Source organism: Pantherophis guttatus, chromosome 2 (genome assembly GCF_059756535.1).
Source record: "Pantherophis guttatus breed Tessera chromosome 2, ASM5975653v1, whole genome shotgun sequence".
In the NCBI taxonomy this organism is placed as follows: Eukaryota; Metazoa; Chordata; class Lepidosauria; order Squamata; family Colubridae; genus Pantherophis; species Pantherophis guttatus.
In genome coordinates this window covers 63,277,965-63,294,183 of record NC_142064.1, presented here as the reverse complement: position 1 = coordinate 63,294,183, position 16,219 = coordinate 63,277,965, and the positions used below count along the sequence as shown (strand labels likewise).

The window sequence follows — 16,219 nt, the reverse complement described above, 5'->3', positions numbered from 1 at the left end:
CTTTTTGACTCATGCAGTATACAGGTCCTCAATGGAAGGCAGGTTGGTATTAATTGTTTTTTCTGCAGTTCTAATTATCCTCTGAAGTCTGTGTCTGTCTCATTGAGTTGCAGAACCAAACCAGACAGTTATAGAGGTGCAGATGACAGACTCAATAGTTCCTCTGTAGAACTGTATCAGCAGTTCCTTGGGCAGCTTGAGCTTCCTGAGTTGGCGCAGAAAGAACATTCTTTTTTGTGCTTTTTTGATGATGTTTTTGATGTTAAGTATCCATTTTACATGCAGGTTTATCTGTAACATTACACAAACGCTCCTTTTGGTGACAAGAGGCTCTTCCTACTGATGCAACTTTCAACAAGGAGCATCCTGTGTTCCTTAATTTATGACCACAATAAAGACCAGAATTTCTAATCAAGGTGGCTGTTAAATGAGTTTGTTAAGTGTGAAAAACTGGATTGTGTGAGAGAAAGAGGAATCCCAAAGGTAGTCTGAGCTGCTCGAAGTTGGTTAAGCTTGGAGCTCTGTTTCGTGAGGGAAAAACCAGAAATAAACAAAACAGAGGGTACGATGAGTCTTGCCTTGGTGCTCCAACTTGCTGATTTGTTTTGTGATGCAGATGTTTCAGGCTTGGGCTGAATCTCCTGCCAAAGCGCCAGATTTGCTAATTTAATAGTGTTCCTTGCGGGTTGCCTGATTGTGTGGTGATCACTTTTTGAGAAAGATCAGCTTTTTAAAGGCATCCTTCAAAAACAATGCTGAAAGGCTTTGATATACAAGGATGGAACAAGTCTGCTGTTGTTTAAAAGAAACAGACACTCACTTCCAGTGGCCAAAGAAAACAGGAGAGGGAAAAATCACTCGTCTTAGGCTTTTAGGCACTGGTGAAGATTTTGGGTCAGGTTTCAGGATGGTTTCTTGACCCTCTAATTACTATTATTAATGTTCTTAACAAGACTCTTTTGAAAATCCTCCTGGTAAAAAGAGCCGGAGTGAGCTAATGAGTAGGAGAGGGAGGAGAAGGTCCTTGCTGGCATTATAAATACTCCAGCTTGCTAATTGGGGGGCTAAGATGAGATTCGTCTCTTTAGAAGAGCGAGAAGTGGGGGGGGGGGCGCTAGGAAACTGAATAAGAACAATGTTGGTTTTTAGGGCTGACTTGTCACTTTTAAATATGCCCACTGCTGCTTTGACATAGCACTGGACATATTTTAAAGTAACAGTAGGTAACTTGATCCTCCCTCTGGGCTGCTGCAGGATTTATTTGTTTTTCTTTTTTTAAAACAAACCGGTTAGGTTTTTCCAAGGGCTTTTCCAAGGTTCTCAACTTTAATGAAAAATAATAATCTTTGATTGAACTGGGCAACAGGCATCTCTCATTTTCCAGCCCAAAGAAAAAATCTGAGACAGGAGATCCTGTATTCATTGTTGCGTTACTGTCCCATAATCTGAGCTGCTTCCACACTGATTTCACTCTGAAGGTGAGACTTTTGAGAGGTAAAGAGATGGTGAAAAACAAACGTTGACATTCAGGATGGAACTACACATTGTCTGTCTATGTAATAAATCCAACCAGATCTTATGGGAAAAAAACATTAGGGGAGAGACTTTATTTTGGTGTAGTTTGGTGTAGATGTTAGCCAATTTTAGCAAGAGCTGAGGTGGCGCAGTGGTTAGAGTGCAGTACTGCAGCTACTTCAGCTGACTGTTAGTTCAGCAGATCAGCGGATCAAATCTCACTGGCTCAAGGTTGACTCAGCCTTCCATCCTTCCAAGGTGGGTAAAATGAGGACCCAGATTGTTAGGGGGAAATATGCTATTTAGTATACTGTCTTTGGTGTAAGCCACCCAGAGTCCTCGGAGAGTGGGTGGCATAGAAATATGACTAATAAAATAAAATAAAAATAGGCTCAAAGTCAACTAAGTGATCTTGGGCCAGTCACTTTCTCTCAGCCCTAGAAATGAGACAATAGCAGGGGTGAAATGCTCCCGGTTTGGACCGGATTGCCTGATCCGGTAGCGATGGAGGCGGGTGGTTCAGAGAACCAGTAGCAAAAATCCCTGCCCCCCCACCATTGCCCAGCTGAGCCGCGCAATCATCAGAGGCTTTTTAAATTATTTTTAAAAGCATTTTTTCTACAACCTCTTTGGCCGAAAAAAATGCTTTAAAAAAAAAAAAGCCTCTGATGATCGTGCGGCTCAGCTGGGATCATCAGAGGCTTTTAAAAGCATTTTTTTCTATAACTTCTTTGGCCGAAGAGGTTATAGAAAAAATGTTTTTAAAAGGAAAAAAAGCCTCTGCCGATCAGGCAAGTCAGCTGGGATCGTCAGAGGCTTTAAAGGCATTTTTTAAACAACCTCTTCAGCCGAAGAGGTTGTAGAAAAAATGGTTTTAAAAGTAAAAAAAAAAAAAGTTGGCCACGTCCACTCAATCATATTACCCCCCCCCCAGAACCAGTAGTAACAAATTTTACATTTCACCACTGGACAAAGCAAACCACTTCTGAAAAACCTTGTCAAAACAACCGCAGGGCCTTCTCCAGGCAGTGTCCAAGAATCAGCGATGAACAAACAGAAGAAAGAAAGAAAAAAAAGAGCATTCATGAAATCCTTCCCTTCATTTTCCTCCCAGAATAAATCATCTCAAAATGTCAATGTGAATTTGAGATAGATTTTTTTCTCTGCAACATAGAATCATAGAGTGGAAATCTTAGAAGGGATCCTGGAAATTATACTCTCTAACTTTAATGCAGGAATCCACTACTACAGATTCTTCAAAAGTTGGCCATTAACCAGGGGTGAAATGCTCCCGGTTCGGACTGGATCGCCCGATCTGGTAGCGATGGTGGTGGGTGGTTCGGAGAACTGGTAGCAAAAATCCCTGGCTCATGCCCAGCTGAGCTGTGCGATCATCAGAAGCTTTTTTTTTTTTTAACTTTTAAAAGCATTTTTTCTTCGGCTGAAAAAATGCTTTTAAAGGTTAAAAAAAAGCCTCTGATGACCGCGCAGCTCAGCTGGGATCGTCAGAGCCTTTTAAAAGCATTTTTTCTACAACCTCAAGAGGTTGTAGAAAAAATGCTTTTAAAAGGCTCTGACGATCCCAGCTGAGTTGCCTAATTGTCAGAGCCTTCGGTAGAAAAAATGCTTTTAAAAGGCTCTGGCAGCTGGGATCGTCAGAGTCTTTTAAAAGCATTTTTTCTACAACCTCTTCGGCCGAAGAGGTTGTAGAAAAAATGTTTTTAAAAGTAAAAAAAAAAAAAAGTTGGCCACGCCCACCCAGTCACATAACCCCCTCACCAAGCCACGCCCACAGAACCAGTAGTAACAAATTTTACATTTCACCACTGCCATTAACCTCCATTTGTACCATCATCTCTTGACCAATCTGCTCCATTATTGAACAGATCTGAGTATTTATTGTTCAACTGAAGTCTAATTCCTTATTTGGGACCATGTATGGGAAAAAAAAGGTCGAAAAACCACTCTTTCCCACATATATTATTTAATCTAATTCAGATTTTCTTCCTGAAAGGTATTTTTCTACATGAAACAGCCTTTCAAATATTCTCCTATGCTTTAATTATGATGGGAATGAAGTTCCATGCTTAGATTTAGACTCATGTTTCTGTGGGGTTTTGCAGAACAACTTGGATGCAATAACTACTGTAATTCATATCATATATCTGTAACTCTGGCCTTATTTTATCCAATTGAGGGATATATTTTTATCTGTACTCACTGGGATTTCAACAGGGTGAAATCTGCCATGGATATGTTGATCTTTGTTCTTCTGATTTATATAAACCAGTTGGGATAAGGAAGCTGCTCCAGTGTAACTGATGAATGCCTTCTTTGAATGTAATTCTACATTGCTTAAAAAAAATAGCAAAAATTACTTTAAAATAATGCACCCTGGACATCACTATATTAGGTAATTCCAACAAGTTTCAACGTATTTTTCTTAGACTGGATTATATGGTAGAATTTCAGCTCTAAATTCAGCATGAGACAAATTGAATGTGATGAAATGAATAAACCAATCTTCTTCAATTTTGTCATCCCCAGATGTTATGACTTCTTGAATTTCCATGTTCTACACCACCATCTTCTACAACCTATCCAGAAAAAGGATGTGATGGACTGCTAGAATAGATCATGCTTAGACTGAAAGTAGGTGAGCATATTTATATCGGAGGTAATTGCCATTAACATAGGACTTCTGAGTCTGGATATAAATTGACTTGATTCTTGCACATGTATTTGCTTTAAAGTATAGTTATTATATAAAAATAATAATTCGTAACAATATCATTAACACCATCAAACAATGATATCTGCCTATCCCAGGTCCTCAGGGTGGACTCAATAAACGGATTAAATCCTGTCTACACGTCTTGTTGACTATGTGATTAACAATAATAATAGCATAGGCAAACAAAATAAAATCACAAATCACATACAAGCCTTGGAAGCCTTGAACTCCAAAGTGTCTCTTAAAGAGAGAAACATTATTTAATACATTAAGAACTCTTACACTACTTAATTAATTTAATACAATTCTATTCACCTTTATATTTACTATAATGTAGTTCACTCTCTTCGTGACTACTTCTGGACTATGAAATTGCAGCACACCAAGAAAAATTGTGCACCCTTACTTTGAAGAATGAACACCTACCTTTCACATACAGTCGGTTTAAAATATAGCTTTATTTGTAGGAAACTGGGATAATGCCAAAATAACAACTCGTAAGATTGCCCCACCACAAAATGCCACCATTGGGTATTTGCATCTTAACATCTGATACAAGTCATTCCTCTTCCTTGTTCCCTGCCTGCAGAGCCCCATAATCTGTGTTTAGAACATACTGTAGAACATAAAATAATACAGTTGGAAGGGATCTTGTAGGTCTTCTAGTCCAATCTCCTGCTCAAGCAGGAGACCCTATACCATTTCAGATAAATGGCTGTCCAGTCTTTTCTTAAAAACTTCCCGCAATGCGGCACCCACAACTTCTGAAGGCAAGCCATTCCACGGGTTGATTGTTTTCACCATTAAGAAATTTCTCCTTAGTTCTAGATTGCTTCTGTGCTTGATTAGTTTCCATCCATCGTTTCTTGTCTTGCCTTCTAGTGCTTTGAAAAATACCGGTAGGTTGACCCTCCACATCTTTGTGGCAGCCCCTCAAATATTGGAACATTGCTCTCATGTCACCCCTAGTCCTTCTTTTCACTAGACTAGATATACCTAATTCCTGCAACCGTTCTTCATATTTTTCAGCCTCCAGCCCCTGAATCATCCTTGTTGCCCTTCTCTGCACTCTTTCCAGAGTCTCAACATCTTTTTATATTGTGGTGACCAAAACTGGATGCAGTATTCCAAGTGTGGTCTCACTAAGGCTTTGTAAAACAATACTATTACTTCACGTGATTTTCAAATTTAAAGGATAAGAAGATCTTAGCTTCTGCTGTAAACTAAAACAAAATTCAACTGCAGAAAAAAAAAGTATTTACCCTCTCACCAAATGTGGACATTTTAACAGATTGTAATTTTGAAAATTGGAGGGTATTCTTAGAAATTTTCTTTTATAAGAAGACTTGTTATTGTCACCCAGAGATAGACAGCTACTTCTAATATTCTGAAAGAACCAAAAATTGCTATGCATGCACTTCAGGTCTAACCTTAAGAAAAAACTGCATTTAAAATAAAAAAAGTCTTCCATGCCTGAGCTTTGCAATTAGCCACTCAGAATGAACTTTGATGGCTTTTGAACAGGTCATCACAATGTGGTCTTTGAAAGAGATTTTAAGCAAAAGCAGATTGTTGATTTTACCCTCTATTCCATGACATCCCAATGTGATGCTGCCTGACCAGAAAGCCAGACACAAAAAATGAGGTGTATGTGGGGAACATATGGTACTAGTTTCCTTCCCAACGATAAACACATGGATTTCCTTTATATCTTTGTCACTGTTTTAGCAACCCCGAAATAACTTGGACACTTCAAGTTGTACTCTGAAGTAATCAAGTGTATGTTCCAATAATGCAGCCTTGCACTTGGCAGCAAAAAAAAAAAAACATTTTGAGGAATCCTTCATAGAAATAATCTTCCCCAAGAACCTTTTTAAGCAAGTGTGACAGATGTATGAAAACTCTGTTCAGCTTCTCACTAATAAGTGGATCTTTCAACTGGCTGAGTGAAGAAATGAAGTCCTAGAAACCACCACTGGCCTATTTTGTTCTTTCTTGCCATAGTATCTGGCAATAATGTCCTTTCTTCATCAAAGGAGATCTATTGAATTAAGGACTTCACATATCTTTCTTGATATACGCAGGGATTATCAAAATCATGAAATTCAAAGCAGTGTGGAAATGAATGATGGGAATGCAAAGATTGTTTCAGATCTCCTCAAATTGCATAAAGGTATGTTTTCCCCTAAGTTTTGAAACGTTTCTTTGAATTACTTTTCAATAGGAAATTTTTGGTAGGTTTTAAAGATTATTTAGGCAGGCTTTAAATGGTTAATGTGTAATTTTAAAGTTAAATTAATATTATAGTCTGCTTGGACACCTGCTGCTTAGAGGAATGTTCTCTATGAGCTAAGTTATTTTATAAGTATTATCAAATTTCACATTAGCTATAGTGCACGGAGGTCCAATCTACATGGATTATCTACTGTGGAAGAACAGAAGCCATGTCCCTTTTGCTGAAGAAGCAAAGATAAACAGGGATTTGTAGAAATTAAAACACACACCTACACTTCCATTGGCAGCAATGAAGCTTTTTAAAAATGCGAGGCTATCATAAAAGAAGATTCATAGTCCACTATTGACAGATTGCACAGTTTCTCTTAAAGTGTTCTTTTACTGCAAACTTGGCTGAGGTCACCATCATTTTCTTGAACAAGACACTTTGCACCCTAGAAACAGCTGATTCGCTTCACTGAAATGAAACATTAATGTAATTTGGCTCAGCAAAGTGTGTTGTGTCACACAAGTATCTGGCTCAATGGTAGTAACTGCAAGAAGGATGTTGGAGTCCTAGTGGACATCATTTTAATATGAGCCAGCAGTGTGCTGCAGCTGCCAAAAAAGCCAATGCAATCCTAGGCTGCATTAGCAGAGGGATAGAATCAAGATCACGTGAAGTGTTAATACCACTTTATAATGCCTTGGTAAAATCACATTTGGAATATTGCATCCAGTTTTGGTCTCTGCAACATAAAAAAGATATTGAGACTCTATAACCGTGTTGGCGAACCTATGGCACGCGTGCCAGAGGTGGCATGCAGCGCCCTCTCTGATGGTACGCGAGGCATCACCCCAGTTCAGTTCTGTTGCATATGCGTGCATGCCTCCCACCGGCCAGCTTGTCTTTGGGTCTCTGCTGCACATGCGCGGGGTGCGGGCCACATGTGGGAAAGGGCACACACACATGCGGAGGGCCAGGGCGCATGCAAGGGGGCTCGTGCACATGTGCAGGGGGCAGGGCACATGCAGGGAGCTGCATGCACACTGCATTTTGGGGGTTTGTGCTTTGGGCACTTGGTCCGGAAAAGGTTAGCATCACTGCTCTAGAAAGAGTGTGGAGAAGAGCAACAAAGATGATTGGTGGACTGGAAGCTAAACATATGACGAATAGTTGCAGGAATTTGGTATGTCTAGTTTAATGCAAAGAAGGACTAAGGGAGACATATTCCAATACCTAAGGAGCTGCCACAAAGAAGAGGAGATCAACCTATTCTCCAAAGCACCTGAAGGCAAGAACTAAGGAGAAATTTCCTGACTCTTAGGACAATTAATCAGTGGAACAATTTGCCTTCAGAAATTGTGGGTGCTCTAACAACACTGGAGCTTTTTAAGAAGAGACAACTATTATCTGAAATGGTATAGGGTTTCCTGCTTGAGCAGAGGGTTGGACTAGAAGACATCTAAAATCCCTTCCAACTCTATTATTCTGTTAATTTATGTGATGGATCTGAAAAAAATACTGGTTTTCAGTTATGAAAAGTCTAAGTTTAATTATACTACTAATTCCGTAAAAAGCAAATGAGAAAGACAGAAAGTAAGGGACCATCTTGATAAACTGTGTTTTTCTCTGTTTGTATCTTCAAAGCAATATTCTATCTGTAGGACTGTCCAAAATTATCAGGCAAAATCTGGGAGGAGATAAAGGATAATTATGCCTCATTCTAAAGAACTAGAAAACATATTTGCCAGTGTTGAATTTGGAAATCTCTGTACATAGGAGAAGGGGCCTCATCTTACTCTTTCCTGTGAAATGTCTTAGCCAGACTTACAGTCTGATGTTAAAAAACTGTCAATTTAGCATTAATGAAAACCAATTATGAACAAAAGAGCCCAAAAAAGAATATAATCAAATCCATGTCATCTTGGAATAACAAAAATATTGAAGTCTCACCTAAAGGCCAGTTGAATGAAACCCAGACCACTGACTTCAAAGGGTCAATATGATAGAATTTATTAGTAGTAATCTAAGCCTGATTCTCATTTAAGTAAAAAGCTAGATAAACTCTGCCAAGGATGCTTTTTTAGGATCTAAAAAAGGGAAGAAGATGAACTTGAACAGCAATTTTGGCTAGGCTGCATGATGTGTGAAGGATTGGATCCAGAGTTATATGAAAACGCTCCCCTTCCTGTACTCCTTACATGGAGCAGTCAAAAGTCTTTTTCTGAGCAGAACATATATAATTGCTGGAAGGCATGGAAGCCTGTTGCTGTTTTGGTCTTGGCTGTGAAAGTAAAATAAAGTGACATCTCTCTAGAAACAAAGGTTTAGAAAGTTGGCCTCTTTGGTTTACTTAAATAATTCCATATGGTGGTGTTGTGAAGTGAAGCAGTGAAGACCAGATAGATATGGAGACGGTGGTACATTTATTATGTATTCTTCAGCTGTGTTGCAATCATGAGAATGGAAAGGTATGAAGGACAGATATACATGCCAGATTTAATACGGATTGACCCATTGGTCTTTGCTTTTCTTTATTCGCTAACTGCTGCTATTTTTCTCCTGATGACGAATATATTTAATAGCCCAGAACAGAGAAAGCTATGCTGATTTTCTATTCTGTTTGAATCCTGTAAGATAAACCTTTGCAATAAAGTAAGATGAAACACTCATCTGCACAGTAGAATGAAGACAATAAAGTACAGTGACATCACTATGTCACCTATTTTTGTAGGGGTCAGGGCTCTAAATCAGCTTCTGATCTCTTTACATGTGTATGTATGACTAAACAGCCCTGATGTTTTATTTTATTGAGGTGCATAAGGAATAAAACTGTCAGCAGGCAGAGGAGAAGAGAAAGTCTACCAATACCCAACCTAGCCTTATTTATTAATTTATTAACAATATTTCTGTGCTACTCATTATAGAAAATCCCCAAATAGCTTTAATTCCTCTAGTGATAAAACACCCATTTCTCCAGGAGACAGGCAGTTCTCCTGCTTGATAGCTGTCAGGAAATTTCTCCTTATTTTGAAATGGGTTACCTCTCTATAAAGCTTCTACATATTAGCACCTGTCCTATTCTTGGGCCTTACATAGAATAAATCCATATTCTTCTTGCCATGGTAGCTACCAAGTCTCTCTGTAGTCTGTCTTTCTTTAAGTTAAATATCCTCATTCCTTTGACTGTTCCTCATAGGATTAACCTCCATTTTCTTCAATGTTTTTATTGGTTTTCTCTGTAATCTGTCCTATTCCTCAGCATCCTTTTTACTAGACACGGTATTTCACATCTCATCCATGTGTCATGGAGTGGGATTATCACTTCCTGGGACACCAACACTATAATTGCAAAATTTCATTGGGTGTTTTGCAGTGGTGAAATCTGAACCAGTTTGCCACCAGTTCGCTGGCTGCGCATGTGTGGTGCGTGCCAAATGTGTGGTTTGTGCGCATGCACAGTGCACACCAAACGCATGCTGCACATGCTCGCATGTGCGGTACATGCCAAAAGCATGCTTTGCATGGAAAAAAGAGGCTTGGGAAGATAAGTAGAAGAGCGAGGGGAGGAAACAGCTGTGCCGCACGATTTAGATTAACTAGAAAGCAGAATTTCTAGCTGTTTGCAATTGCGCGGCACAGCTGATCATCGGAAATACCAGTTCGGAGCAACCGGTAGCTTTTTTTTACTATCGGTTCGTCCGAACCGGTAGTTTTTATCACTACTGGTTCACCCAAATTGGTGTGAACCAGTAGCATTTCACCCCTGGTGTTTTGGCAACTGCAGCACACTGTTGGCTCATGCTTGATTTATGATCTATCCGGACATCTGGCCCCTCCTCACAAGTACAAATACTACTGCTCAGCCAGGTATCACCTATTTTACCTATCACCGATGCATCTGGTTTTTCCTAGTTAAATGCAAAATCTTACATTTTCACTATTGAGCTGCTTTTTTTTTATTAAATAGCCCCTCCCATAGTACTTACGTACTCAGGGTGGTGTATTATCAGCAATACGCAGCAATAGATTCATGCAAAATGTTTCTATCATTTCCCCCTATTTTTCTTCCTCATTTTTCCTTTCCTCCAACCACTTGTACCATTTATGCCAAATCATGTAATATTCTGTGTCCTCCTTTTCTTTAAATTGGAAGAACCATCCCTTTTAAAAGGCAGGCAGGGCCGGAGTCATGTAGGGATACAGTTCCAAAGAATGGGGATCGTAACTGAGAAGGCATGTTTCCTGGATCCTGTCACATGACATTGCCTAAGGAACAGCAACTGCAAAAGCAACACAGCCACAAATTGTGGATGCCTTTATTCTCACCACAGCCTTACTGGTGATCTTCCAATCCAGTTATACCCAGAAAAGCAGGGGTGAAATCCAGCAGGTTCTGACAGGTTCTGGAGAACTGGTAGCGGAAATTTTGAGCAGTTCAAAGAACTGGCAAATACCACCTCTGGCTGGTCCCAGAGTGGGGTGGGAATGGAGAATTTGCAATATCCTTCCCCCAGGAGTGGGGTGGGAATGGAGATTTTGCAGTATCCTTCCCCTGCCATACCCAACAAGCCACGCCCAACAAGCCACACCACACCACGCCTACCAAGCCACGCCCACAGAACCGGTAGTAAAAAAATTTGGATTTCACCACTGCAGAAAAGGTTACCTTAAATAGAGCTGCCAAACAGCAATCTGCAGACACAATAAGGAGAGGAAAATAATTCAGATTTGCCACTCTTATTGATATGATGTAAACCTCAATAAACAGTCTTATTCAAGCCTGAGAAGATTTCCTTCATTTTCTTTCAATGATGGATTGGGCCACCATTTTATGAAAATGTTGAGGAGCAGTTGGCCCGGGACTAAATCCTAAGGCACCCCACTGCATAACTTATTCTATGTATCCATTGATCCATTAAAGTCCATGTGTTGAGTATTATTGTTTACTAACAATACATTTATCCATTCCAAATTATTCCATTTTATCAAGGAGACTATGGTCAGTTTTTATCAAATACCTTCCTATATTGGAATTTAAGTCTACTACATCAATTGCATTCCTTTGGTCTGCTAATCTGATAATTTTGTCAAAATTTTTTTACAGAATAAGGGAGATTACCTTAAGAGAGACAGAGGAGATCTGTTATCAAAACTACAAAGAAAAAATATGTTTTAAGTCCAAAGCTAGAAGAAGGTATGTGTGAGGGACTCAGGCAAACAGGTCCCCAATTCCCATAAATTGAGGGGAGGAGTGAAACAATGTTAGCACTTCTTCAATCTTTCCGCACTTCTCTTGTACTTCAGGAATTCTCAAATATTACAATTAGTGTTTCTGAGAATACATCCACCAGTTCCTTTAGCACCCTGAACTGTAATTCCTCTGGTCCCGAAGATCTCAATTCATTCAAAGCAGCAATTCCTTATATCTTTTGACCTGTATTTTTTTTCTGTACCCCTCCTCCCAATGCGGCTGTTGACATGTTGGGTCACAGTTTCTTTACAAGAGGAATTGAATGGTTCAACCTTTTTTTTCTATTCCCCATCACCATCTTGCCAGCTGTTTGTTACAATGAATATGGGTAGAAGGCATAACTAGTCTCCAGTTATGCTCCAGCTCAATTAGTCTTCAGAAAGGAGCTGAAAATGAAATTTAGCAGAGATAAATACAAAGTATTTCATGTAGAAAACCATAAAATACACAGTTACTGTATACAGTGTAGGATACTGGTTTCCAAATAATAAAACACGCCTTGGAAAAGGAATAAATTGCAAACTGAATGTAAGTCAGCAGTGAATGTACCTGCAAATAAAAACAAACAAACAAATACAATTTTAAACTACTTTAATAGAAACATAGTTTTCCAATAATGGAAAGAAGTATGGTACTTCTGCTTTATTCTGGGATAATCAGATTCTTTTTGAGTATTGCATCCAGTCCTGGCTCCACATTTTAAGAAGGATTACTAAAAAAAATTAGAACACATTCAGAAAAGGGGTAACAATGATGAAACTTAGTGCTTGAAGAAACTTAATGCTTGAAAGTTCTTAGACTTGAGAAGAAAATATTCAATGGCAATACGATAGTTCTGTTTAAACACCTGGAAAGATGTCTAGCAAAATAAGATTTGAAGTGCAACTACAGTTACAGGAAGGCATATTTTGGCCAAATGCTACGGAAAAAATGCTATACAAGTAAGAGCAGTTCAGTCGTGAAATCAATTACCCAGATGGTCTCCCTTTTCGGAATGCATTAAAGCAATGACCAGATGTCTGTCAGGGATGTTTTAATTTGGATCCCTGCACTGAGAGAAGAATCGGATTAGATTCATCTAAAAGCCACCTTCCAACTATGATTCTAATAAACTAAATTATAGTAGTGTGGCACCTTTAGGCACTTTGTAAAAATCTGCTGTGATTTTTTTTTTTAAATTTTCCATCTGTTTTTGCCTCTCTCATACTTGTGACATTGAGATGAGAAGACTAATATAATGATCATTAGTTCAGTGGTAATGCTGTGAAGAAACACCACATGCACACCTTCACACACACACACACACACACACACACACACACACACACACACAAAAGCCATATGTGGCAAGGTTTGTCTTTCAAGAGGTTCACAGCACCATAAGTCTCAGATGCTGATGGAAAATTGCAGCCTTCCTTCTTTTTTTGTCCCCCCCCAAAAGCAATTATTTTGCTGACCCTTAGGGTCTACACCTCAAAGAGACCCCGAAGTCAGGCTTGGACCTGCTGCTCTGGCAAATTCCAACACACTCAATTACTGACCTAAGAAGGAGTCAAGCATTCCAGAGATTACAGGCCCTGGGAGTTGGCTTCACCAATGCACTCCAAACAATATGTAGGCACCATTAGCCTGCCTTTTCCAGTTAGCAAATGAGATATGTCTTAAGGCAAAATAGTTATTAACAATCAAGGGCAGGGGCTATAGTCCTAATTGGAAACAGCAACATCTGCCGAGGGAAAGTAATAAAAACAAAGAACAAGGCGGTATAGCAAGTGAATTATGATACGTTTAGGCAATCATTCTAGGAGGACATTTTTTTTAAAAAAAAAAACAGAAAACAAAGAATTTCCATGCTCTGAGAATTCAGGTTAATTTATGGTTGCTGAAAAGTATGCGAAGAATCAATTCTGCCTCAGGTTTGCCAATTTCATTATAATAAGTTCAGCACATTTCCCAGGTCTTATAGCATCTGTGTTACTTTTATTGGGAAAGGCTTTTTTTCCCCATCATAGAAGGAGGAAACAGAGAGATGGGCAATAATTTTCATCCCTTTCTTAGCAAGACTAGTACTTTAATAACAGAACACTTAGAAGTGATGTAGCTGTTTAGGATGGCTGTCAGGTTGGATTAACTATTTGATTTAGACTGAACGTAAATGATACCTTGTCAAAAAAACAACAACAATAACACCCTAAACAAATATATTTAGAAAGGGATCTGGCAGTTTTCTGTTCTTCCTAGTTTAAACTCTTTTTCAAATCTTAACCTTTTATTTATGAAGAACCCGGCAAATTTATCTCAATAACTCACCGGCTAAGTTTCAAGCATGAAAATCAACGTATCATACTTACCAATTGTCCTCAAAGTTTTAAAGAGGAGAACTCTATCAAGAAAAATAGGTGACAGCTCCTATTCAAAGCTATTAACATGGTTGAAGATATAGGATTTAAAATCTGAAATGCTAATGGTTTTCTGCATGGATGGATAAAACTCTGCTTTTACCCTTGTATTTTATTTTCAAATCATTAAGTTCTTTCCTATTAAAACAATCTGTGGATTTTAGGATGTTCTTATGGAAGAATGAACATCTGTCTCCTTTAAAACAAGCAAACCTTCAGTAGCTGTTAAAATCTAAGAAGGTTATTTAAGTTTAGTCCAGAATCTGATATACCTGCTGGTGGAAGTTGTTTGGAATCATATTGTTTGAATAGCTCTGATTGGCTGGGTCTAACTGCCACTTATTTCCCACCATGCTTTGTCTTTGAAGTAGTAGCTAGTTTTGAGCCAAGATTTCCATTTTAGAGAAGGGGAAAAATTAGATGGGGCCAATAGTCCCAATTAAATTCTGGAATCTTGGCAATTATCTAGAATGGGGATAGAGATTATAGTATGCTGGGCAAGACTGCATTTGAATGAATGATTTTAAAACGTGTATTGCTGCATTTTGGATTTTTAAGAGTGGTGTGAATAAAGCTATGCAAATAAAGCTATACTTTCACTCTTTAAAGACTTTGATGTATTTTGCAGAAATAATGCGTATTCTTCTCCAAAACTCAGGTGTATGTTGTACACATTAATTTTCTTGAGCTGTTTCCACTGCAGGTTTGACCAATTTGGGAAAATTAAAAAACAGATCATATACTAATACATGCCAAAATGTTTTGGCAAGGGCAAACTCTGGAGAATTTTTGGGAAGCATTATTGGCAAAGCTGCTACTGAAAATAATGTTACCAATTTCTGAGCACACTAAACTTGTTGAAAATCATTTGGTCCATACTATTTGGTATTTCAGAGTAATTATTTTTGTTGTGGAATAATGCCAAAAGGTTTATAGCAATATGCAAAACACACTAAACACAAGGCAAATCTACTGGCCTTTTCAGAGCTCAGACATACAGCAAAAATGACAACAGAATATCATTCTCCTTTCTGTTCCGTAAGGATTGAAATGCAACAAAGCAGCTACAAGGCCAGTGGTGGGATTTGCACTGATTCAAGTGAACCGGTTGTTAAATTACACCCCCCCCCCAAACAAAGTGGATCCTGGGCATGCGTTGTGCTACAGTGGAAAAATGGGCAATGGAGCAGCTGGGGCAAGGGAAGGAGAAGGCCGATTTCCCTCTTTGATAGCTGGGTTTTTATATATATATAATTTTAAAACTGGTTGGTTCAGGGTCAGGTTGGCCATCGTGGGAGGCTCATCCTGCATGTACAGGAAGATGGGGAGTTGGAAGACTGGGATGGGCCATGCCTCCCACAACAGCCAATATAACCCTGGGCAAACCAGTTGTTAAATTATTTGAATCCCACCACTGTACAAGGTTGATATATATATTTTCTATGTATATAAATATGGTCCAGAAATGTTCTTCTCCAAATATTGAATCTTCAGCAAAAGGAGGCGGAAGGGGACTCTAAGGGAGTATTTTAGCTTCTGGAGCCCTACAACATATGAAGCAGAAATTTGAAAAATCCCATGGTTCCTAGCCATCTAATCGGAGAACATCAGAGCGTGTACTTAGAGCAAGTCAGAACACATTTTTCTTTTACAATAGCAGGAAAAGAACCAGATTACTGTTGATCATAATGTTAAGTACTCTTGAACTCCATTAGCTTTACTTTAGTTGATAAGCCTCATTCTAATAAAATTCAGATTCTTAAATGTTTTAGTCCTATGCAGATACACCAGATCCACAGGCAAAAATTCAATATAATAACACACTTCGGGCTCTTTATCAGATCAAAGGCTGACATTGTAAAGTATTTGTTGATTGATTATATGCCATCGAGTTGGTGTCAATTCTTAAGCAAGATCAAATTTCTGAGTCAAACCTAATTCTTGTGTAGGAGTCCCTGCCAGATGCACATTCTTCTTCTTGATGTTCCAAGTCCATTGCCCTTTTTCAATGAAGGGAATTTTGTTGAGCAATAAAGAAGAAGAGTAATTTCTGCAAATATTATCCTCTGCTAGGATACTTTTAAATCAGTAGAGGGAAC

The 16,219-nt window shown here is 38.7% G+C and overlaps 2 long non-coding RNA genes across 3 annotated transcripts in view; one reads left to right on the top strand and one right to left on the bottom strand.

Moving 5' to 3' along the window:
- Positions 1-16,219, top strand: part of LOC117661383 (uncharacterized) — an 82,395-nt gene that overhangs the window by 55,686 nt on the left and 10,490 nt on the right. The window contains exons 7-8 of one of the 2 annotated variants that reach the window (XR_015732230.1): positions 4,063-4,167; positions 6,334-6,422. This is a non-coding gene — a long non-coding RNA (uncharacterized LOC117661383). Of the gene's footprint in view, positions 1-4,062; positions 4,168-5,894; positions 6,423-16,219 lie in introns of those variants that run through there. The other variant, XR_015732229.1, reaches the window with a different exon arrangement.
- Positions 12,296-14,346, bottom strand: LOC117661963 (uncharacterized). The gene is made up of 3 exons (XR_004590188.2): positions 14,073-14,346; positions 13,263-13,447; positions 12,296-12,433 (listed from the first exon to the last, which is right to left on the bottom strand). It is a non-coding gene; the product is annotated as an uncharacterized LOC117661963 (long non-coding RNA).